The 25,094-nt window shown below is 40.2% G+C and overlaps 2 protein-coding genes across 5 annotated transcripts in view; one reads left to right on the top strand and one right to left on the bottom strand.

Moving 5' to 3' along the window:
* PIK3C2A (phosphatidylinositol-4-phosphate 3-kinase catalytic subunit type 2 alpha) overlaps nucleotides 1-6,743 on the bottom strand; it is a 195,430-nt gene extending 188,687 nt beyond the window's left edge. Inside the window, exons 1-2 of the mRNA XM_021083275.2 lie at nucleotides 6,657-6,743; nucleotides 2,994-3,079 (exon numbers count right to left, since the gene is read on the bottom strand). The gene's annotated coding sequence lies outside the window, so the exon portion shown is untranslated. The remainder of the gene's footprint in view (nucleotides 1-2,993; nucleotides 3,080-6,656) is intronic.
* A 236-nt stretch (nucleotides 6,744-6,979) lies between these two features.
* NUCB2 (nucleobindin 2) overlaps nucleotides 6,980-25,094 on the top strand; it is a 48,220-nt gene continuing 30,105 nt past the window's right edge. For 2 of the 4 annotated variants that reach the window (XM_085011932.1, XM_021083276.2), the window contains exon 1: nucleotides 6,980-7,093. The gene's annotated coding sequence lies outside the window, so the exon portion shown is untranslated. Of the gene's footprint in view, nucleotides 7,182-12,666; nucleotides 12,823-25,094 lie in introns of all 4 variants that reach the window. The other 2 variants (XM_085011933.1, XM_085011934.1) reach the window with 2 other exon arrangements.

Here is a 25,094-nt window from a genome sequence, read left to right as displayed (position 1 = left end):
TTCCGTTAAGCCATGATAGGAACTTCTGAAGTTCCAATTTCATTTTTCACAGAAATAGAACAAATAATCCTAAAATTTGTCTATAACCATAAAAGACCCCAAATGCCAAAGCAATCTTGAGAAAGAAGAACAAAGCTAGAGGCATCATACTTCCTGATTTCAGACTACATTCCAAAGTGACAGTAATCAAAATAGTATGATATTGGCATAAAATAGACACAATAGATCAACGGAACAAAGTAGAGAGACAAGAAATAAATACACACATATGGTCAGTTAATTTGGTAAAGCAGCCAAAAATATACATTGGGGAAAGGACAATCTCTTCAGTAAATGGTGTTCGGACAGTCGCATGCAAAAGAATGAAACAGGCCCGCTATCTTACACTGTGTAGCAAAATCAATTCAAACAATTAAAACCATAAAAGTAAGCCTGAAACCATAAAACTCTTAGGAGAACTTCAACACAGATGATAAATTCTTGAACATCAGTCTTAGTGATAAGTTTTTGGATTTGACACCAAAAGCAAAGGTAATAAAAGGTAACAATAAAAAATGTTTTCCTTCTCTTTGCACAGAAAAGAAAAACATCAACAAAATAAAAAGGCAACAATAGAATGGGAGAAAACATTTGCAAATCCTACATTCTTTTCAAATGCCTATGATCAAAGAAAACTAAGAAATAAGTGTTGATGAGGATGTAGAAAAAAGAGAACTCTAGTGCACTGTTGGTGGGAATGTAAATTAGTACAGCCACTATGGAAAACAGTAAGAAGATTCCTTAAAATATTAAAACTAGAACTACCATATGATCCAGCTTCCATTTCTGGGTATTTATCCAAAGGAAATGAGAACACTAACTTGAAAAGATACATGCACACAGGTCTCAACTGTGGCTCAGATCTGATCCCTGGCCTGGGAACTCCCTAAGCACTGGGATGGCCAAAAAGAAAAAAAAAAAAAAAAGGAAAGAAAAGATATATGCAGGGAGTTCCCGTCGTGGCTCAGTCGAAATGAATCTGACTAGCATCCATGAGGACGAAGGTTTGATCCCTGGCTTCGCTCAGTGGGTTAAGGATCTAGCGTTGCCGTGAGCTGTGGTGTAGGGTACAGATGCAGTTCGGATCTGGCATGGCTGTGGCTGTGGTGTAGGCCAACGGCTATAGTTCTGATCTGACCCTTAGCCTGGGAACCTCCATATGCTGCAGGTGGGGCTCTAAGCAGATTAAAAAATAAAAATAAAAGATATGTTCAGCCCCATGTTCATTGCAGCACTATTTACAATAACCAGGAATCAACCTAAGTATCTATCAATGAATGAATGGGTGAAGAAAATATCACATTTTCCTACATTAACTTTTTACAATAATGAAATAGCCATAAAAAAAGAAAATCCTGCCCTTTGTGACAACATGGATGAACATTGAGGGTATTATGCTAAGTGAAATAAGTTCAGACAGAGAAAGACAAATACCATATGATCTCATTACATGTGGAATCTAAAAAAACAAAAATAAAAACATGAACTCATAGGTACAGAGAACAGATTGATGGTTGCCAGAGGCGGCAGGTGGAGAGAGGGTGAAATGGGTGAAGTTCGTCAAAAAGTACAAACTTCCAATAATAAAATAAATAAGTCCTTGGGATGTAAAGTACAGCATGGTGACTATATAGTTTATTTATTTTTTTGTCTTTTGTCCTTTTAGGGCTGCCCCTGCGGCATTCGGAGGTTCCCAGGCTAGGGGTCGAATCGGAGCTGTTGCAGCCAGCCTCCTCCAGAGCCACAGCAATGACAGATCCAAGCTGAGTCTGCAACCTACACCACAGATCATGGCAACGCTGGATCCTTAACTCACTGAGCGAGGCCAGGGATTGAACCCGAAACCTCATGGTCCCTCGTCAGATTCGTTTCCAGTGCGCCACGATGGGAACTCTGGTGACTATATAGTTTAAAATACTGTTATTTCCTATTTGGAAGTTGCTAAGAGAGTAAATTTTAAGTCTCATCACAAGAAAAAAACCATTATATCTATGTGTGGTGATAGACACTAACTAGACATTGTGGTGATCATTTTGTAATATACACATATTGAATATGTGATATTGAAACATTATGTTGTATACCTGAAACTAATATAATAATTACATGTCAATTATATCTAAAAAAGGAAAAAGAAAAAAAACCTGATGGGATCAAGTTTGGTCTAGGGACCAGCAATATTGGTATTACCCTAGTGTTTATTAGAAATGCAGAATCTCAGGTGTCACTGTAGATCTACCAAATCAGAATCTTCATTTTAACAAGACTCTCAAGTAATCTGTATGCACATTAAAGTATGAGAAGCAATGGATTAGAGGATTTGATTAAGGTGAAACTTTTTGAACTGGGTGTATTTTCAGATGGTTCTGGGTAAATTATCAAGATCAAGGGTTAGCAATTTTTTTTTTCCCCCGTAAAGAGCTAGGTAGTAAATATTTTTGGCTTTGAGGGCCATACATTCTCTGTTATAACCACTCAATTTTGCCACCATATACAAAAGCACCAGAGACAAATAGTAGGCAAATGAGTATGGCTGCTGAGAATAAAACTTTACAAAAACAGGCAGTTTGTTAATTTGGCCTAAGGGCCATAGTTTGCTGACCAGTGATCTAGATTTTTTTTTTTTTCTTTTCTTTCTTTCTTTTTTTTTTTGCACCCATGGCATGTATAAGTTCTTGGGCCAGGGATCAAACCTATGCCACAGCAGTAACAACGGATCCTTAACCCACTAGGCAACCAAGGAACTCTCAAGATCTTTTTGTTTGTTTGTTTTTTGTTTTGCTTTTTATGGCCACACACAAGGCATATGGAGGTTCCCAGGCTGGGGTAGAATTGGAGCGACAGCCGCTGGCCTATGCCACAGCCACAGCAACACCAGATCCAAGTTGAGTCTGCAACCTTAATAAAACTATAAAGTATTGGCACCAACGTAGAATTTTCTTCTGATTACTTACTGTCTCTTGTGGGTAAGTACTCCTGCTTCCCTCTCCCTCATTCTGAACCCAGTGAAGAACTTGGCCAGTTGATGTCCTGTGGGATCCTAGAAGAAGTGGAATGGGGAATAATTGAAGTATTAAAAAGCCAGAATCTTAAGTTCCTGTCGTGGCTCAGTCAAATGAATCTGACTAGTATCCATGAGGACACAGGTTTGATCCCTGGCCTCGATCAGTGGGTTAAGCATTTGGTGTTGCTGTGAACTGCAGTATAGTTAGCAGACACAGCTTGGATCTGGCATTGCTGTGGTTGTGGTGTAGGCTGGTGGCTTCAGCTCTGATTTGACCCCTAGCCTGGGAACCTCCATATGCCCAGGGTGCAGCCCTAAAAAGACAAAGGAAAAAAAAAAAAAAGCCAGAATCTCCTTTATGCCATTTTCCCCCCCCTGGAATATCAAGGTATATAATACGGGGGAGTCTTCACATCAGCTGGTTTTCTGGTGTTGTTTCCCTTTTATGTTCTCTTGGCCTATAATAAACTCATTTTGAGTTTTTCATCTTAGCCAAGGGAAATTAAGCAAAGATATTTTATCCTTGTTTAGACCACGATGAGCAATAGCCCCCTGTAATGCAAGGGGAGTTCAAAAGTAACTAGCTGGGTGCTTGCAGAGATGTGTGGGGGTGGGGGGTGGGGGCAGAGAAATAATATCTATTGAGCATCTCTTCTCTAACAGTTTACACACATCATTTGAATCCTTATAGTAAATTCAGCATTATATTCCTAGGTTATAGATGGAGAAACCAAGGCCAATATTTTACTAAAATTAAATATAGCACTTACTAGGAGTTCTCAGGTGGTCTAGAGGTTAGGACTCAGTGCTTTTGCTGCTGTGGCTCAGGTTCAATCCCTAGTCTGGGAACTGAGATCCCACATCAAGCTTTCTGCAGGCTGTGGCCCAAATATATACATATGGCAAAATACGCCAGGCACCACTCTGCTTTACAACATAAACTCATTTAATCATCACACAAATCTATGAGGTGGGAGCTATTATTGCTTCCATGTTATATAGGAGGAAGCTATGCTATGGTAAGAGGTTAAGTCACTTGCCAGAGGACGCTCAACTGATAAAGATAGAACTGGATTTTTATTTTTAAAATTTATTTAATTTTTGGCCACCTCCATGGCACATGGAAGTTCCTGGACCAGGGACTGAACCTGCGCCATAGCCGTAACCTGAGCCACAGTGTGACAATGCTGGGTCCTTAATCCACTGAGCCACCAGAGAACTCCAAAACTAGGTTTTTAATCCGGGTAAGGCTGGGACCTGGCTCTGACTCCAAAGCCTTGTTTTTTCCCTTCTACAATGAAATAGTATGTTCTTCAGTCCTCTCCATCAGATTTTTCCATCAGTGCCAAACCCTAAAGTTTGGGGCTTTACCTATTAAGTAAAGTAACATTTCCTTATTAAGTCTCTCAGCTCATAGGATGTTTCCAGGGCTCACTACCAACATTCCTATTTTTCTCTACCAGAAAATAATCCTTGCTAGTATGAATTGCTGTTGTCTGCATTACAGGCACAGGACATTCTGAACTATCTTCCTCAGTGATCTCTCCTAATCCTCAATCTTGGTGTGTCATCACTGTTTGCCCTGTCTTTCTTTTTTTCTTTTTAGGGCTGCACCCTTGGCATATGGAGGTTCCCAGGCTAGGGGTCGAATCAGAACTACAGCCTCCAGCCTACGCCACAGCCACAGCAACACAGGATCCGAGCTGCATCTGTGACCTACACCACAGCTCACAACGTCAGATCCTTAACCCAATGATCGAGGCCAGGGATCAAACTTGAGTCCTCATGGATACTAGTCGGATTAGTTTCCACTGCACCACAATGGGAACTCCTGCCCTGTCTTTCTTGTTTTCTTCCTGCATCCCAGGATATTGCTGAGAATAATGTTGGCGTCTCATTCACCACACTAGTGTTACTTTTCTCTTTTCATTGTGTTGTTGGACTAATCCAATTTCTCATTTTCCATTCTTCTTCTCCACTGGATTACTACATAATAGTAATAAATAATACTTATCTAGAGAAATAATCTATACAGATTGTTACCAGATCTTTCATGTTCTCCCCTTAAAGGGTTTATCCCAAGTTTTATAGCCTGGATCAGCTGTGTGCTTGGCCTGTGGTAGATAAAACAGAGGACTATATAGTTCCTGCCTTTGATGTATTTACAGTTTAGTGTTTTCCACAGTGATGGGATATGGTGTTATCTCCTGATCTAACACTAACAATGGTTACTAATCAATACCCACATATTAATATTTCTCATGTCTTTCAAATAGAAATTTAGTGCTCCTACACCACAACCCCTTAAATAGCCTCTTTCTCTAGTGTTTTCATCTCTCCATCAAAACTGAATATGATTATTTTCCTCGCATTTGCCTCTGCTATTAAACCTTCAGTGAAGGCAAAGTCAATAGCATTCTAGGACTTATGATGATAAAGGAAATAATTTGAGAGGCTGATTTTGAAAACCAAATAGACAAGCATTTCCCCCTGAAACTTAAAAAGGAGCTTAACCTCTAGGCACCTCTTCTTTTTTTTTCTTTTTTCTTTTTAGGGCTGCATCTGTAGCGTATGGAAGTTCCCAGACTAGGGGTCAAATTGGAGCTGCAGCTGCCAGCCACAGCAATGCCAGATCCAAGCTGCATCTGCAACCCATGCGGGCAGCTTGTGGCAACGCTGGATCCTTAATCCACTGAGCGAGGCCAGGGATAAAATCCGAATCCTCATGGATACTAATCGGGTTCTTAACCCCCTACACCACAACGGGAACTCACTAGGCACTGTTCTAGGTATATAGTTGAGAGATGTGTAAAAGTAAAAATTGCTGGTCTTGGAACCCAGAGACCTGAGTTACAGTCTTAACTCAGTCGCTAATGTAAGAAGGGCTAACATTTACCTAGCACTATGTGCCAGTCACTTTTCTATTAAGTTATGCTATAAGAAGAAGGGTACTATTATTCTTATTTTATAGACAAGGAAAGCAAGGAACAGAGCACGTAAGTAACATGCTGCGAGTCATGGAGTTGGTTTGATCTAGACAGTCTGGCTCCAAGTTGGTGACTTAGCTACTACCCTCTATTCCTCATAAAAAGCAGCTACCATTACTAACATATATGCAGCAGGTTCTGTACTGGTTTTCTGGAATCTTATCTAATCTTCACTGACAACTCTGAGGTAGTTAGCATTTTCACAAGCGAGAAAACTAAGGCTCAGGGTGAGATGCCAGTGTTTGGCAAACTCAAGCTTAGAAACCAATCTCGAGGCTCCAAGCTAATCCTCGAGCCACGTTTATCTTTGAGGCTCAGTTTCCCCATCTTTAAAGAGGGCTGTAGAGTAGACGTCTCAGTTCTATGAGAAGAGTGTGGAGAAAAGAGAGATACCCTCAGATGACTATAAGAGAAGGTGGAATTAAAAGCAATTAAGCCATTGGTGGCCCAGGGCCCAGGATAGCGAGGGTAGATGGGGTTACAAATATGAGTAAGATTCCCGCCATGAAGGAGGCCCGGGGTGTTAGATCCAAACGAGGCCTGTGGGCGAAAATGAGACTGACAGCCAGTCTCTTTCGGGTCTGGACTCTGCCCGCGCGGGCCAGCGGCTGAGGGGGAGGCGATACCTGGCGTTCTGTCCTGGTCCCGGGTAAGTACCTCACCCACCCAAATCCTGCTCCACAGGATTCTCCATGAAAGCCAAAGAAGGAAGGGGCGCGGCTTCCCCGCCCGCGTCGCAGAGCGCCACGTCCCTCTTGGCTCACCCTCCCCGGGGCTCCTACGCGTTACGGCTCCACACAGCCCTCCTCCGAGCCCTCCGGCGCGGCCTCGTCTCCGCCTTCGCCAATCGGCGCTTTCCACTGTCCCGATAGGACCAATCAGCGACTGCCGGGCACTTGGGGCTGTTGCCATGGCAGCCAGGAGGCGGGAGCGCGCGGTGGGTAGAAGTGCAGAGCAAAGCCGCCGGCTGGGGGCTGGAGAGGCAGGTCTGTGCGCTGCAAACATTCAGCAGGCGGAGCCTCGCGCGTGGTTCTCCAGGCTTCGCAAGGCCAGTGGCCTCGAGGTGAGTGCAGATCAGCACCGCGGGAGGCTCGGGCGGGTCCCGAGATAAGGCTCAGGTCTTCGCCTACCCTGCGCCGGCAGTGAGGATGGTGAGAGCCCCACTGTGGGTGGGCATGGTGGAGAGTAGGTTCCAACTCGAGATTGAGGTGCGGGGTCTCTTTCTCCGCTCCACTCACAGCAGGGCACCCATGCTTTCTTTGGGGTCATGAAGGTAGTAGGTTCTTGGCAGGGAGCAGGCAGGGCCAGGTGAATGACCGAGACCCCAGTGGGGCTCCAGCCTGGCCTTGGCAGGTCGATGGGCGACGGAGATGCCCACCGGTGAGGAGAGTATACACACCAATTCTAGACTGATGCTCACCACCCGGGACGACACCGGGCAAAGCTAGGCCGGTGAATCCTGCTCTTCCACGGGTTCTGTTAAGCCGGCAACCGCTGACACTTAGGAGAGGAGAAAGTTCGTGCCAGTGGTGGTATCGTTTTGCCTATGAATCATTAGGTGTGAGATAATGGTACAGGATATGAGAAAGACGGTGCTTCCTTGTTTTGCACCTGCCAAATAGTAACTGAGAGTGAGAGAGAAAATATGAACCTGAACCATCGAACTACTATTCTCATTTATGAGAGAAGGAACCTCTGAAAGTCTCAAAGTGTCCACTAAACTTTTAAAATGGATAATGACCATTTATACAATTAAATAGTTAAGTGCTGCCATCTAAGCCTTTTATTAAGATTATTAAATCCATGGGTGAATATGAACATCAAATCATATATTACCGCGGTTTAAAAAAAGGAAGAGGGGAGAAGGGAGGTTAAATGCAAATATATCTGATAGTCAATTTCATTTGAAGGGGATTGTGGACATACCCTGTAAGAATTGAAAGAGTTGATGAGATAGTTTAAGAAATTCATTGAAGTGGTATGAATGGTAGTATAACAGATTTCTATCAGGTGACCTTTAGCTTCTTCTTCTTTGTCTTTTTAGGGCCACACCAGCGGCATGTGGAAGTTCCCAGGCTAGGGGTCAAATCGGAGCTATAGTAGCTGTGCCACAGCCACAGCAAAGACTTGAGTCTGAGACCCACTGACGGCAATGCCCGATTCCTTAACCCACTGAGTGAGGCCAGGGATCAAACCTGCATCGTCATGGATACTAGTGGGATTCTTTACCACTGAGTTACAGTGGGAACTCTGCCCTTAGCTTCTATTATAGCTTACTTATATACTTGTTCTTTAAGTCCTTCCCAGGTGAATCCTGTTGAATAACGTCAGGCCATATCCAGATTCTTTCATCTTGTTCCTCATAGATGATTGTCTCAGGATTCATTCTGACTTAAGCCAAGTGTTAGTGTTTGTTTTATGAAACTTGAAAACCAAATTCAACAAATGTTGAACAAACTAATGTTTCAGCAATTATTCCTCAGTTAATAGAGTCAAAAATTTAAGAAAAAATATGGAAATTTAGAATTAGAAATGAAATCTCAAATAATATCGCTCTTGTTATTAAGGTGAACATGGGAACTTCTGAACTTTCCAAGATGAATGAAAAATTCATTTGTTTCCTTGTAGTTAACTATATTGTTCTCCAAATACCCTAGTTTTACCCATTTTGCAAGGGTTGAGTCCATGTTGTGTTTACCTTTCTCTGATCTCCCGGGGTACTTATTGTTCATACCATACATTTTGTGTATACCCTTTCAATATGCTTTTTGCCAAGTTGCTCTGTAAATACCAGTTAATTAAGGCAATAAGGGTACCTTTCAAAACACTAGTAATTGATTATGGGCACTAATATAGGGTATCAGTAGCATGATCAATATCAGTGTCCTTTTTGGAGTTCTCTTGTGGTGCAGATTAATGATTTGGCATTGTCACTGCTATGGCTTGTGTTGCTCCTGTGGCATGGGTTTCATCCCTGGCCTGGGAACTTTCACATGCTGCAGGTTCGACCAAAAAAACAAACAAAAAAAAAAAACAGAAAAAACAAACAAGAAAAAAACCAGTGTCTTTTTATTTGGGGATACATTGTGTATTTCTATAGGCATACCAAACTAATTTTGCGTTATTTAGAATAATATTTAAATTGCTTTCCAAAGGAAAAAAAAGGGGGGGGAGCTCCTGTTGTGGCGCAGTGGAAACGAAATCTAGGCATCATGAGGTTGCTGGTTTGATCCCTGGCCTCACTCAGTGGGAAGGATCTGGCATTGCCATGAGCTGTAGTGTAGGTCACAGACACGGCTTGGATCTGATGTTGCTGTGCCTGTGGCTGTGGCCAGCAGCTGTAGCTCCAACTGGACCCCTAGCCTAGGAACCTCCGTATGCTGCAGGTGTGACACTAAAAAGCAAAAAAAAAAAAAAAAAAAAAATTGCTTTCCACTCTCTAAGGACCCTTTGGGTGACTGAAGTGTGCAAAATACCCTTTTAGGTATTGGGTAGCTGGAAGAATCAAAAATTTCAAAAGGTATTAAAAATTACCCTTAAAGTACATAATCTTTCAAGTATTGTGAGTAACTGAGTTGACTATATTAGGCATGAGAGAAAATTAACTTTTTCTAAAGAATCGAAGGTCTAGAAAAGGGAAATTAATTTTTATGTTTATTGTGTACATTTAGTTTACAGATTTTAAAGAACAGTCTCCTAACAATTTCAAATAACTTATTCAAGGAAAAACCTTGATCACTTTAATGATTTTCAATCTAAATTTTTTTAAAAAACCACCATGATATGGTAAAAAGGATATTTAATTAGAATTAAATGGCTAGATTCCAATCCAGGCTCTGCCAAGTGATCTTGGCCAGGTCAGTTGATTTCCCTGTGCCTTATAACCTTTTATAAAAGGTGAACGGAACCACCTCTAAAATAATTTCTGGTCCCAGAATTCTCTGATTTTAAAAGTTTAAAGCAACGTAATTGAAAATGAGATAGCAGTTGCATGCTTTTATTTTTGGCAGAGCTTTTGACGTATTGTATTTTAGTTATCTGGAGTACAGAATGTGTAAATAATGAAGATGTAACTTTAATAAGCTTTTGAATTTTACTGTTGCTCATATCTTTATTGAGTATACATAGGAGCAACAGTATTTTCAGATGCTTATTATCAAGAAATTTGTAGTGGAAGGGGAGAGATAAATTAGGAGTTTGAAATTAACTTATACATACTACTATATATAAATAGATAACCAACAAGCACCTACTATATAGCACAAGGAACAATATTAAATGTTTTATAATAACCTATAATGGAAAATAATCTGAAAAAGAGTAGCTGAATCACCTTTTTGTACATCTAAAAGTACAACACTGTAGGAATTCCCATCGTGGCTCAGTGGTTAACGAATCCGACTAGGAACCATGAGGTTGTGGGTTTGATCCCTGGCCTTGCTCAGTGGGTTAAGGATCTGGTGTTGCCGTGAGCTGTGGTGTGGGGTCGCAGACACAGCTCGGATCTCACGTTGCCTGGTTCCGGCGTAGGCCGGCAGCTACAACTCCGATTGGACCCCTAGCCTGGGATCTCCATGTGTGTGCCACAGGTGTGGCCATAGAAAAGACAAAAAAAAAAAAAAAAAAAAAAAAGTAACAACATCGTATATTAAAAAAAAAAAAAAATGGAATCCTGTAACCATCTGTTAATATTAGGAAAAAGGCAATATATATTGATTTCCTTGATTGGTGTCCCTTTCTATAGATATGAGCAATCAGAGATAGTAAGACCTATACTATCACAGAGAAGGGTTGGAGTCTAGCTCACCTGGTCATATATTTGATATTTTATTTTGAACCTCACTTTCCTTGACTCTCACTTTCAAATGGAAAAATGGAGTTTAGTGCTAGGTTACCTGTTGCCCTTTTCACTGCTACCATGGAGAGATCAGGAGCCATCTGTTTTACTCCACCCATTTCTTTTCACCATTATAATTCTGATATTGACAGTAGGAAGAGGCAACTCAGGTTTCCTGGCTCAGGCTGTGCCTTGGGAAAGATACCTGTGTCTCTTGCAGAAGTTCTGTTTTAATGCCAGGGAGGAAAGGAAGAGATTGTGGTTTTTTGTTGGATGTATTCTTTTCATTGACCTATAGCTGCATCAGGACTTTGGCTGTGGCAATGCTCAGAGGAGAGCTCTAAGGTGACCTTTCAAAAAAATGACATTTCAGGTTGTCTGTCAAACCGGTTTATTGCTTTTTAAGTTCAATGACCTTGGGTGTTTATAGTACAGATTTTAATTTTTTAAATACATAGATATTACATTTTCAAGAAAGGAAGGGTGTTGCTGTTCTTGGAACATTTACTATTGCCATGTGCTGCGCTAGTTACATTGTATTAATTCTTATTTTCATGCAGTCAGAAACTTATGAAGAAGTATTAGTTCAATTTTATTTATTTATTATTTATTTATTTTTTGTCTTTTTAGGGCTGCACCCGAGGCATATAGAGGTTCCCAGACTAGGCATCGAATCAGAGCTGTAGCCACCAGCCTACGCCACAGCCACAGCCGTAGCAATGCCGGATCTGTGCTGCATCTGTGACTTACACACTGCAGCTCACAGCAGCACAGGATCCTTAACCCACTGAGCGAGGCCCGGGATAGAACCTACATCCTCATGGATACTAGTCACATTTGTTTCTGCTGAGCCACGGTGGGAACTCCCTCTTGTTTATTTTTGACCATGCTGTGTTAATAAAAGTCATGTGCCTTTCCAACACATAACACACATATGATCACTCTCCTGCTTAGATAACTTTATGTTAAATATAGTACCATGAAAAGAAATATTTGTATTCTTAAAATTTGAAGACTTTTTTATTTCCTTATTTTCTTCACATACTAGTTAGAAATAATTGATTATGTACACCAGTAATGAGGTCCTTGCCTTGTATTTTATAGTGAGGTAGTGGATTTCAAAAAAGAATTTAAGATGTTTTGCTTTATTACTGATCAATGTGTCAGAGGCTGGGACCAAGGTTAATTTTTAAAAGTAGTGGTAAGAATAAAAAAGGATTCCAAATAAAAATTTTAAGAAAAATTCCAGGAGTTCCCGTCGTGGTGCAGCAGAAATGAATCCGACTAGGAACCAGGAGGTTGTGAGTCTGATCCCTAGCCTCACTCAGTGGGTTAAGGATCCTGCGTTGCCATGAGCTGTGGTGTAGGTTGCTAACATGGCTTGGATCTGGTGTTGCTGTGGCTCTGGCATAGGCCAGTGGCTTATAGCTCCGATTAGACCCCTAGCCTAGGAATATCCATATGCCTAGGGTGCGGCCCTAAAAGGACAATACCCTATATATTGAAGTCCTACTGCAGAGGAAAAGAAGTTTTTAGTCTGAATTCTTATTTATTGAAAATGGGGGCAATATAGCAAAAACCTGGGCACAGTAAATCAATATCTTTATTTATTCTGGTCTTTGATCCTGTTTATTTAATATATTTCTCTCCCTTCCCTGCTGGAATATACATTGTCGCCTTCCACATTATAAATTTTTGATACCTTTTCTTTTTGCAGGATGCAACAAAAGTAAATATTATTATATGCCATGGCTAAATTTATGCTTATATTTGTTTTATTTTTATTTTTTAATGTTTAGAACTTGTTAAGAGTCAGTTCTTAGTGAAAAAGCACTGAGCAAGGAGCCAAGACCCACCTCTTCACTGACTTGACATCGTACAAGTCATCTTACCTCTGTGGATCTCAGTTGCCTCATCTGTAAAAAAGGAGATAAAAATTATTTACCTGCTAGAAGGTAAGTGACCAGTTAAAAAAACAAAATTGAAAACAGGAGTTCCCGTCATGGCATGGCGGAAATGAATCTGACTAGGAACCAGGAGGTTTCGGGTTCAATCTCTGACCTCGCTCAGTGGGCTAAGGATCCTGCATTGCCGTGAGCTGTGTGGTGTAGGTCACATATGCAGCTTGAATGGCATTGCTGTGGCTCTGGTGTAGGCAGCAGCAACAGCTCCAATTCTACCCTTAGCCTGGGTACTTCCATATGCCAGGAGTGCAGCCTTGAAAAGACAAAAAAAAAGAAAAAACCAAAAAAAAAAAAAACCCTCCAAAAAACAGACTTCTCGATGGCTTAAATCACACAATATTTATTTTCTTATGTAAAATAATTCTTGACGTAGACAGTTGAGGATAGGTATAATAGCTTAATAAAGTCACAGGGGACCTAAACTTTTTCCATTTCTATGATTTGCTACCCCTAAGCTGTGACCCTAGTCCTCATAATTCATAATAGCTGCCAGAGCCCTAACCATCACAGCCAAGTTCCAGGCAGCAAGGCAAGATAAAGAAGGATGCATCCTCTCTCTTTAAGGAGATCTTAGGTTACCAAGGAAGCAGGGGAGTGAAGCTGGATGCATGGCTGCCCTGAATAAAACTGGGGTTTTGTTATTGAAGAGAAAGGGAAGATTTGGATATTAGTAGGCAAATAGAAGTCTTTGCCACAGTATGGGTCTTTTTCTCTTTCATTTCTAAGATCTGTGAGCTGTGATAACCACTCATAGAAGCTTCAGTAATTTGCCATGGCAGAGCTTTTAAGTCTGACTATTGTCTCCAGAAAGTAATAATTTTCATCTAGTAAATTATATTTCTTTCTTTCTTTCTTTCTTTCTTTTTTTCTTTTTTTCCTTTTTTAGGACTGCACCCACAGCATGTGGATGTTCCCAGGCTAGCGGCTGAATTGGAGATGTAGCCACTGGCCTACACCATAGCCACAGCAACGTGGGATCCAAGCCTCATCTGTGACCTACACCACAGCTCATGGCAACACCTGATCTTTAACCCACTGAGCAAGGCCAGGGATGGAACCGGCATCCTCATGGATGCTAGTTGGATTTGTTTCTCCTGTGCCACTACGGGGAACTCCTATTTCTTTTTTTATATTTATTTCAGGATTTATTATAAAAAGCCTCTGTCTTGATTGGGTATTTGTTCTGGTTTTTTAAAAAAGTTACCTGTAAATGTTCAATACTAGATGTTTGTTGTGTAGCTAACAATTTATTGAGCCACTTGCTTTACGCAAAGTACTGAAAAGACAGATAAGTTATCTTAAAAGAGTATCACATAATAAAGCATCAGGAATTAATTTTATGTTGAAAAGTATAATCCATCTCAAAACCCAGTGTTGTCACACAAGGAACCTTTTTGGCTTGTTTAAAAGTTGTTGTGGTTTTTTTTTAACCACCTTAACTGTTAACTGTCTTGAAATTTCCTCTTACTTAACTATTAGCCCTTGCTTAACTTACTTAGGTATACCAGTATTTTATTTCCTTCCAGACTTTTTTGGGTAAATATTATGTAAATATACTCTATACTTGTCCTGTGAAATGGTTCAATTGCCATTATATCTGTAAAGAAAGTCACCTGAAATAGTATTTTGAGAAAAGGAACCTGAAATTTAGGGAATGGAAATTGGATGGAGGAAGAATCTAAAAACTCAGTAAATCTTTTAGGGGTATTAGAAGAAAGACAAGGAGCAAATTAAAGTACATTTTTATGTTATTTTCTACAAAGTATATTTGTGTTTTTGCAAGGTTTTCTATTTTTCCTTGTATCACTTAGGTACCAAGTATTCTTTTGCTACTAGTGCTCTGATTTCCTTTTTTTCCAATCTAGCACCATTGACCCCAAATAAGCAGAATAACCAGGGGCCTTATCAGTATTAAAAACAAGCTAGTTTTGTTAAAGAGACCTTTAGCATTGTAAGTTACCTCCCTGAAAATGTCTTCTTTGCTGAATACTATCTTTTTTTTTTTTTTGTCTTTTTAGGGCTACACCTTAGCATATGGAAGTTCCCAGGCTAGGGGTCGAATTGGCACTGTAGCTCCCATAGCCGCTATAGCTCCACTATAGCTACACCACAGCCACAGCAATTCAGGATCCGAGCCACATGTCTGATCTACACCACAGCTCACAGCAACGCTGGATCCTTAACACAGTGAGCAAGGCCAGGGATTAAACCCTTGTCCTTATGGATACTAGTTGGCTTCATTACCGCTGAACCACAACGGGAACTCTGCTGTATACTATCTTACTGCCTTAATTTTTTTTTCAATTAACAGAAAGATCATACTATGTGTTGTTTTGTAAGCAGGTTTTTTTCAGATTTCAATGTTTATTTAATAGGCTGCCTTCCACACTAGATTGAAAACCCTATGAGGGTAGGGACTATGTCTATCTCATCTTCATATCCAGTGTAATATCTGGAACATAGTGGGTACTTAGTAAATATCTGTTAAATTAATAAATATCCTACAACAGATTAAATAAGATATACTTTAATTCACTACTGAATTGAAAAGGCCGAAGAGTATAGGGAAGAGAGTTGAGGGAGGGAGACAAAGATGAGGGAAGATTGAAGACTGTTAGGAAGAAAGGGAGACAAACTAGCTTCAGTTTTCTGTAGTCTTCACTCTCCCCACCCATGACCATTCTTTTTAACCACTTCCAGGATATTTCTCCCTACCGGCAAAACAGGAAACTATCTACACAACCCCCCCACACACACACACACCCATACACACACTCACACAAACTTAACATGGATAATTACTGGTACTAATCAGTGGTTAAGAAATGTGCCTCTGTGTCTGAATGGAAATTCATGGGAATTTCAATTTGGTGGAGTCAGGGAAAGAGGGATGAGCTTCCTTTTAGGACCTGGAAATTTAGGGAAATTACTTTGTATCTACTCAATGCTAGGAAGAGTCTTAAGAACTCTGCTTATTTTGTAATTTTGCTTGAGGCTCTAATGCCTTTGGGATCAGTGCTTTCTATGCTGTCTTGAGATCATGGCCTGATTTAAAATTTCACATCATCCTACTTTTTGAGCATAAATATTCAGACTGTCTAGTCTGGATCAATCTACTGTGTCAGCCTAGTTTGGCCCAGTATTTTCCTCTTTAGATCTCTTTTCTTATGGAGGAAGAGGGTAATAAAAGAAAGGAGAAGCCATTCTTACTGATAATGGGAGAAAAGTAGATTAGTTTCCTCTACTTCCCACTGTTTCTCCTTATCCCTCATCTCGCCTTCTTTTGTATGGACAGCTCTATATAATTGGATTCCTGAAAATCTGTAAACTTGTCTCCAACACTTTTGACATTTTCTTGGTATTTAAAGAGATTTTTGTATCATTACTCCCTAATGAGCTAGAAAAATGTTCAGTTCTTTTGTTATGATAGTGGTTAGCATCTATTGAGGCGTTATTAAGGAGTAAATTTTTATTTACTTATTTGTTTATTTATTTTAGGGCTGTACCCACAGCATATGCATGTTCCCAGGCTAGGGGTTCAATCGGAGCTGCAGCTGCTGGCCTACACCACAGCCACAGCCACTCCAGATCTGAGCCACATCTGTGACCCGTGCTGCAGCTTGCTGCAACGCTGGATCCTTAACCTACTGATCCACAATAGGAACTCTAAGGAGTAAATGTTTTAATTAGCTTTAGGCTTAAGTTAATTGTCAAATTATATTTAGAACAAACACTAAAAGATTAGAAATTAATAGAAGGGAAAAGTATATTTAAAAATTCTTGGAGTTCCCGTCATGGCACAGTGGTTAATGAATCCAACTAGGAACCATGAGGTTGCAGGTTCAATCCCTGGCCTTGCTCAGTGGGTTAAGGATCCAGCATTGCTGTGAGCTGTGGTGTAGGTTGCAGACGAGGCTCGGATACCGAGTTGCTGTGGCTGTGGCGTAGGCCGGCAGCTGCAGCTCCAATTAGACCCCTAGCCTGGGAACCTCCATATGCTTCGGGCGCGGCCCTAGAAACAGCAAAAAGACACACACACAAAATCAAAACTTCATCAATCAAAAAAAAATTTTTTTAAAAAGGCAAGGAAGGAGAGGAAATAAATATTAGAAGAGACAAGATAAACAGAAAGCCCGAAAGAAGATGATGTTTCATTGACTCTAAGAATCCAGTGATTTTTTTGTTTGTTTGTTTGGTTTGGGTTTTTTTTGCTTTTTAGGGCCTCACATGTGGCATATGGAAATTCCCAGGCTAGGAGTTGAATCAGAGGTACAGCTGCCAGTCTACACCACAGCCACAACAACGCAGGATCCAAGCTGACTCTGCATGTGACCTACACCACAGCTCACAGCAATGCCAGATCCTTAACTCACTGAGCAAGGCCAGGGATGGAACCTCATGGTTACTAGTTGGAATCATTTACAATTTCATTTTGTGTTTTTTAAGTGCTTTTTAAGATTCATTTAAACATATAGATTTTTCTTATATAACTTTTACAGATACATGAAGAAATTACAAGTTAAATAAATTGGTTAAGGTAGTCTTAAGATTTTTTCACATTCATCAACTGGCTCTTTTGAAAAGATTACCACAGAATTCCTTGAAAGGCTTTCTTAATTCAGAATCATAAATGTTTGTGTTTTCCTACAAAACATTGTTCTCTCTACTGTGGAGAGTGAGGGTGATTTTATTCTAGGATTTATTTATTTATTAAAATTTTTTTTTTTTTGCCATATGTGCAGCATGTGGAAGTTCCTGGGCCGGGGGTTGATCTGTAGTTGCAGTCTGTGCCTCTGTGGCAACACTAGGGAACTTCCTATTCTGGGAATTGCTTTACAACTACTTGCCTGGAATTTTCTTCTAAGCCGCTAACATTCATTTTGCAAGTTCTGATGCCAGTGCTTTACTAAAAATGATAATCATTTTGCAAGCTTTGGTGCTAGTCCTTTTCAAAAGATGACAACAGAAAATTTCCAGATCCATCTTCTTCCCTCAACCTCTCCTTCAATGGTTTGATGCTGAGGGGTTAACGGTTTGTTTAGATGTGGCATCAGGAATATATCAAGTTGTGTTACTTTTCAGGCAACCAATTCTCTAAGTATTCAAATACACAGCGTCAGAATGCATCAAGAACTAAATTCATATACTTGGCAAGCTGTAAAAGGCGCTTGGACATGAAAACCCGATTTAGCAAGCCTTCCTTTAACTATCCATAATTCACTCTTCCTCTCCTCACTCTTTTATGTATACAATAACATTTTCAGGAAATTGTTTTAAAATTTAATATGACAGCAACTTTTGGCCATAGGTGTTTATGCTAGTGTTATAGTAACATGTTATTTTCCGTGTAACCCATTCTCAGGATATCAATCTCTTGATCCTTTAGTATTAGTGCCTGTTAAAGAACATTAAGATTTTTATCAGCATTTCCTATTCAGTAAACTCAGCTTTTTTTTTTTTTTCTCTCAAATTACATGGAAGTTGTCCAGCTTCTGTTCAGTGTTGGTAAGAAGTATCTGACAAATTGACATTTGCCTTAACAACTCATGAATCCATCAAATCAGCCTCATATTTTATATAAATTTTTTTCTTTTATGCCCACACCTATGGCATATGGAAATTCTTGCGCCAGGGGTCGCATCAGAGCTGCAGCTGAGACCTTTGCCACAGCCACAGCAACACTGGATCAGAGCTGCATTTATGACCTACACTGCAGTTTGCAGCAACACCTGATATTTAACCCACTGAGCGAGGGCAAGGAGGATACAGGGAATTTGTATCCTCACGGAAACAAGGTTGGGTCCTTAACCCACTGAACCAAAACAGGAATGCCTAATTTTTTTTTTCTGTTTGTCTTTTTAGGGCTGCACCTATGGCATATAGAAGTACCCAGGCTAGCAGTTGAATCAGAGGTACAGCTGCCGGCCTATGCCACGGCCACAGCAATGCGGAATCTGAGCCACGCCTGCGACTTACACCACTCCTCATGGCAACGCTGGATCCTCGACCTACTGAGTGAGGCCAGGGATCGAACCTACATCCCCATGGGTACTAGTCAGATTTGTTTCCACTGAAGCCACAACAGGAACTCCTTTTATTATTATTAATTAATTAATTAATTAATTAATTTTTAAATTAGAGGCATTGTCTCTACTGCTTCCGTTTTGTTGTTTGGCTGATCATAGATAATCTTGTTACATGTCAATAACAAAGTGTAGCACAGCTCTGTCTACTTGTGGGTAGCTTCCTGTCTAAAGTCGGGTAAAGCCCTTAGATGTTCCTTTACAAGAAAATGTAAAGTTGCTGTTATTCCTTTGACATCAAATATTTGCCTCCCTAATATTAGCGGCTTCATTTCTATGTTTTCAAAATAGCTTTTCATTTCAAAGCCAAGTCATAATTTAATCCTTTCGAAGACATTTAAAAATGGCAATTAGCTTCCGTTTGTGAAGTACCAAAAGTGGAAAAACTCAATTTGAAGTCATGACAGTAGGAATAGCTATGATAAAGGTTATGCATGTGCAGGCAGTAAAGATTATGTTACTATTGCCAGTTAGTTAACCACAATTTTAATATTCCATTAACTGAAAAACACTCTCTGATTTTTGAGATGTTAAACTGAGGAAGCAAGTACATTGGTAGTAATTGGATTAAATACCAACCGAAAATAATCTAGTTAGAACACAAAGCTTTTAGACTTGAATAAAAAAGAAATGTGTGAAAATGTATGTTTGCGTGTGTATGTATTTACACACTGATCAAAAGAAAACTGGCATAGTTATATTATCATACAAATAGGCCTTAAGGCAAATTGGGGTATAAAGGTCACTTAAACATAAAGATGATTCAATCCACCAGAAACCTAGAAAATCTTAAACTTGTGTGCATTTAATACATAGCTTCAGAATATTTAAATAAAACTTGACGGAATTAGGAGTTCCTATGTAACTCGAATTAGGAGTTCCTGTGTAACTCGGTGGATTAAGGATCTGGCATTGTCACTGCAAAGGCTTAGGTCACTGATATGGCGTGGGTTCATCCCTGACCCAGGAACTTCCACATGTATCGAGCACAGTCTCCCCTCCTGCCCCCGCAAATCAACAGAATTATAAGGAAAATCTAGATAAATCCAAAATTGAAGTGTAAGATTATCACTTACTTTTCCAGTAATAATAGGACAAGCAGACCTACATCATTAAGAATGTATAAATTGGGGTGTTCCTGTTGTGGTGCAGCAGAAACAATCCTACTAGGGGCCATGAGGTTGCGAGTTCAATCCCTGGCCTTGCTCAGTGGGTTAAGGATCCAGCGTTGCCATGAGCTGTGGTGTAGGTCGAAGATGCAGCTCGGATCCCATGTTGCTTTACTGTGGCTGTGGTATAGGCCAGCAGCTGTAGCTCTGATTTGACCCCTAGCCTGGGAACCTCCATATGCCACTGGTACGGCTCTAAAACAAAAACAAAAACAAAAAAAGGGGAAAACTGGACAATCGTGAAAAGTTATAGAGCATGGCTAATTCTAAACTTCTGTAGGTAAATGATGTTCATAAATTGTATTTGTTCTTTTTTTCTTTTTCTTTTTTTGGTCTTTTTAGAGCTGTACTCGTGGCATATAGGAAGTTACCGCGCTAGGGATCAAATTGGAGCCACAGCCACTGGCCTACACCACAGCCACAGCAATACCAGATCTGATCCTCATCTTCAACCTACACCACAGCTCACCACAGCTCACGGCAACACCAGATCCTTAACACACTGAGCTAGGCCAGGGATTGAACCTTCATCCTCATGGATATTAGTTGAATTCGTTTCCCCTGAGCCACAAGAAGAACTCCTGTATTTGTTCATTTTTTAATGTTCACATTTTATTTTATAAGCTCAGACCTTTTGCTCTTTTTCATAACTTTAAAACAATTGAAATATGAGTTAAATATATTCACTCTTTTTAAAAGTATACAATGTCTTATATTCTGTGTACAAAATGTGAAACATTTTGGCTTTACTTCATTTTTATTGTATCTAGATAGGAACTTTCTCTAGTAGTTAATTTTTATATTCTTTGTATGCCAGCACCCAGATCTTCTATTTGATCTGCCAAGGTAATTTTCAGCTGGCTGAATAAGCAGCGTTTAGTTTAATGACATTTATTGACATTCCCATCATGATTCAGCAGTAACGAACCCCACTAGTATCCATGAGGATGTGGGTTTGATCCCTGGCCTTGCTCAGTGGGTTAAGTATCCAGCATTGCTGTGAGCTTTGGTGTAGATCGCAGACGCGGCTCGAATCCTGTATTGCTGTGGCTGTGGTATAGGCTGGCAGCTGCAGCTCTGATTTGACCCCCTAGCCTGGAAACTTCATATGCCATGGAGGAAGCCCTAAAAAGACAAAAGACAAAAAAAAAAAAAAAAAAAAAGACATTTATAAATCATATAACAATCATTATACAGTTGGCATGAGTACAAATTTATTGGTATTTCTGACATGTAACTGAAAATATCTATACTTTATTCAAAAAAATAAACATAATAGAATTTAAGAGCTTAAAGAATACTGAGGTCTAGTTAAATTCCCCTTTAAAAAAAATTTCATTATTTAAAAAAAATGAAACAAGTGGAGAAAATTAATTTACTGACCTATGATCACATAGCAAATGGGTGGTGCAGAATTAGAATGAGACCTAAATGTAATTTTGTCTTACACTTCTTAGATATAATACCCATTTTTCTTTTCCTTGAGGATCCAAATTTACATTTCAGGTAAGCATTCTCTTTATTTCTCATTGTAGGTGAGGTTCATGAATAACAGAGCAAAGGGAAGCAGTATGTTTTCAAATGTTAGTATGCATCAAATCACCTATAGGACTTGTTAAGAAAGATTGTGCCTCTCCCTTCTCTCCCTTGCCCCCATCAAAGATTCTTTGGCTGGCATTCCTGTCGTGGCTCAGTGGTTAACAAATCTGACTAGCATCGCGGGTTCGATCCCTGGCCTCTCTCAGTGGCTTAAGGATCTGGCGCTGCTGTGACTTGTGGTGTAGGTGGCAGACATGGCTTGGATCTCATGTTACTGTGGCTGTGGCATAGGCCGGCAGCTACAGCTCTGATTTGACCCTTAGCCTGGGAACCTCCATATGCCATGGGTGCTGCCCTAAAAACGCAAAAAAAAAAAAAAGATTCTTTGACTTAGAAGATCTGGAGTAAGCCATGAGAATTTACATTTTTTTTTTTTTTTTTTGTCTTTTGTCTTTTTGTTGTTGTTGTTGTTGTTGCTATTTTTTGGGCCGCTCCCACGGCATATGGAGATTCCCAGGCTAGGGGTTGAATCGGAGCTGTAGCCACCGGCCTACACCAGAGCCACAGCAACGCAGGATCCGAGCCGCGTCTGCAACCTACACCACAGCTCAAGGCAACGCCGGATTGTTAACCCACTGAGTGAGGGCAGGGACCGAACCCGCAACCTCATGGTTCCTAGTCGGATTCGTTAACCACTGCGCCACGACGGGAACTCCGAGAATTTACATTTTTTAACAAATTCCCAAGTCTTGCTGATACTGCTGCCTCAGGGACCACACTTTGAGAACCACTATTTAAAAGCAGCCGTAGGCTTTGGAGTTAGTCACTCCCAGGTCCAAACTCTATCTATGATTTATTGCTGTATGATCCAAATCAGATTTTTTAACTGATATGTCTCAGTTTTTTAACTGATATGTCTCAGATTTTTTAACTGATATGTCTCTATCTATGATTTATTGCTGTATGATCCAAATCAGATTTTTTTAACTGATATGTCTAAGTTTCCTCAGTTTCCTCAGTTTTCCTGATATGTCTCAGTTGCCCATATGCCATGGGCCGTACCCATGGCATATGGAGGTTCCTAGGCTAGGGGTCGAATCAGAGCTATGGCTGCCAACCTACACCACAGCCACAGCAACTTGGGATCCGAGTTGCATCTTCATTCTACACCACAGCTCTTGGCAACACCTGATCTTTAACCCACTGAGCAAGGCCAGGGATCGAACCCGAGTCCTCATGGATACAGTCGGGTTTGTTAACCATGGAGCCACGACTCAAATTCCAGTTTCTTGTACTTTAAAATGGGGATAGGAACATTTATTTCACAGGGTCATTGTAAGAATTAAGTTAATTAATATAATAAAAAAGTTTAGCGTACTGCTTGGTACATAATAATCACTTAGTAGATGTTTCTATTGTTATTTATAATAAGCCTGGAACCCAGTTAATTGTTTATATCATTTATGAACCATAAATTCAGTCAGTGTTTTAGAGTAGATGACCAGAAACTTATTGCCACTTTGAAATGCTGTCAGGAAACACACAGGCTATGTTTATATAGACAAATTCCTCTATACAAACATATTCCTCCTTGATTCTGTTTGTATTTATGGTAGACCTGAAAGAACAGTGAGAGCACACCTGACAACTTGGTCAAGGAATTCCACTTCCAAGATTGGATTTAAGTATAGTTTTATTTTTATTACTCTCAGGCTTCTATGGTGTATTGAAGTAAAGGTGGACACTATTAAAAAAAGAGCATATTTCAAAGTAGATGACATAGCTGCCAATCACTAAGACAGAACTGCTTATTAATGTGTATATATATTGTCTGGTGGGAAAAGAAGAGCCTAAGGAACGTTGGAGGTGAACGCAGAGTGAAGGTGAGGAGCCCGTGTGAAAGATTCTTTTAAACTCTGGTTTGACCATAGCAAAGGATAGTCACAGTTCCTGATGAAGTTTGCAAAAATGAAGTTACAGAGGTGTATCACTGAGCTGACTTCATGTGTGCACATCACAGAGAGACCATTCAAATCATTTTAGCAATTATTCATTTTCTAACTATATACATACCATGTTAGGAGTCCTGGAGACTCAAGCTCCAGAAGTGTGTAGAAGACATCAAAATTGACTTGAGCAGTTAAATTATGACTGGAGCTTTTCAGCCATGACTACATTTTTTTTTCCCCACTGCACAGCAAGGGGATCAAGTTATCCTTACATGTATACATTACATTTTTTTCCCCCACCCTTTGTTCTGTTGCAACATGAGTATTTAGACATAGTTCTCAATGCTACTCAGCAGGATCTCCTTGTAAATCTATTCTAAGTTGTGTCTGATAACCCCAAGCTCTTGATCCCTCCCATTCCCTCCCTCTCCCATCAGGCAGCCAAAAGTCTGTTTTACAAGTCCATGATTTTCTTTTCTGTGGAGATGTTCATTTGTGTTGGATATTAGATTCCAGTTATAAGTGATATCATATGGTATTTGTCTTTGTCTTTCTGACTCATTTCACTCAGTATGAGATTCTCTAGTTCCATCCGTGTTGCTGCAAATGGCATTATGTCATTCTTTTTTATGGCTGAGTAGTATTCCATTGTGTATATATACCACATCTTCCTAATCCAATCATCTGTTGATGGACATTTGGGTTGTTTCCATCTCCTGGCTATTGTGAATAGTGGTGCAATGAACATGCGGGTGCATGTCTCTCTCTCTCTTTTTTTTTTTTTTGGTCTTTCTGCCATTTCTAGGGCCACTCCCTCGGCATATGGAGGTTCCCAGGTTAGGGGTTGAATCGGAGCTGTAGCCTCCGGCCTATGCCAGAGCCACAGCAACTCATCTCATGATCCGAGCCGCGTCTGCAACCTACACCACAGCTCATGGCAATGCCGGATGGTTAACCCACTGAGCAAGGGCAGGGACCGAACCCACAACCTCATGGTTCCTAGTCGGATTTGTTAACCACTGCGCCACGATGGGAACTCCATGGTCTCTTTTAAGTAGAGTTTTGTCCGGATATATGCCCAAGAGTGGGATTGCTGGGTCATATGAAAGTTCTATATATAGATTTCTAAGGTATCTCCAAACTGTTCTCCATAGTGGCTGTACCAGCTCACATTCCCACCAATAGTGCAGGAGGGTTCCCTTTTCTCCACACCCCCTCCAGCACTTGTTATTTGTGGACTTATTAATGATGGCCATTCTGACTGGTGTGAGGTGGTATCTCATGGTAGTTTTGATTTGCATTTCTCTTATGATCAGCAATGTTGAACATTTTCTCATGTGTTTGCTGGCCATCTGTATATCTTCCTTGGAGAACATTCTATTCAGGTCTTTTGCTCATTTTTCCATTGATTGATTGGCTTTTTTGCTGTTGGGTTGTATAAGTTGCTTATATATTCTAGAGATTACGCCCTTGTCGGTTGCATCATTTGAAACTATTTTCTCCCATTCTGAAAGTTGTCTTTT

The sequence above is a fragment of the Sus scrofa genome, chromosome 2 (genome assembly GCF_054392235.1).
Source record: "Sus scrofa isolate SSC_HxYL_T2T_F1_AM1 chromosome 2, Sscrofa_HxYL_maternal_Yorkshire_Landrace_v2.0, whole genome shotgun sequence".
NCBI lineage: Eukaryota > Metazoa > Chordata > Mammalia > Artiodactyla > Suidae > Sus > Sus scrofa.
Note: the sequence above shows the minus strand (reverse complement) of the source record. Positions and strands in the feature narration are given on the sequence as shown.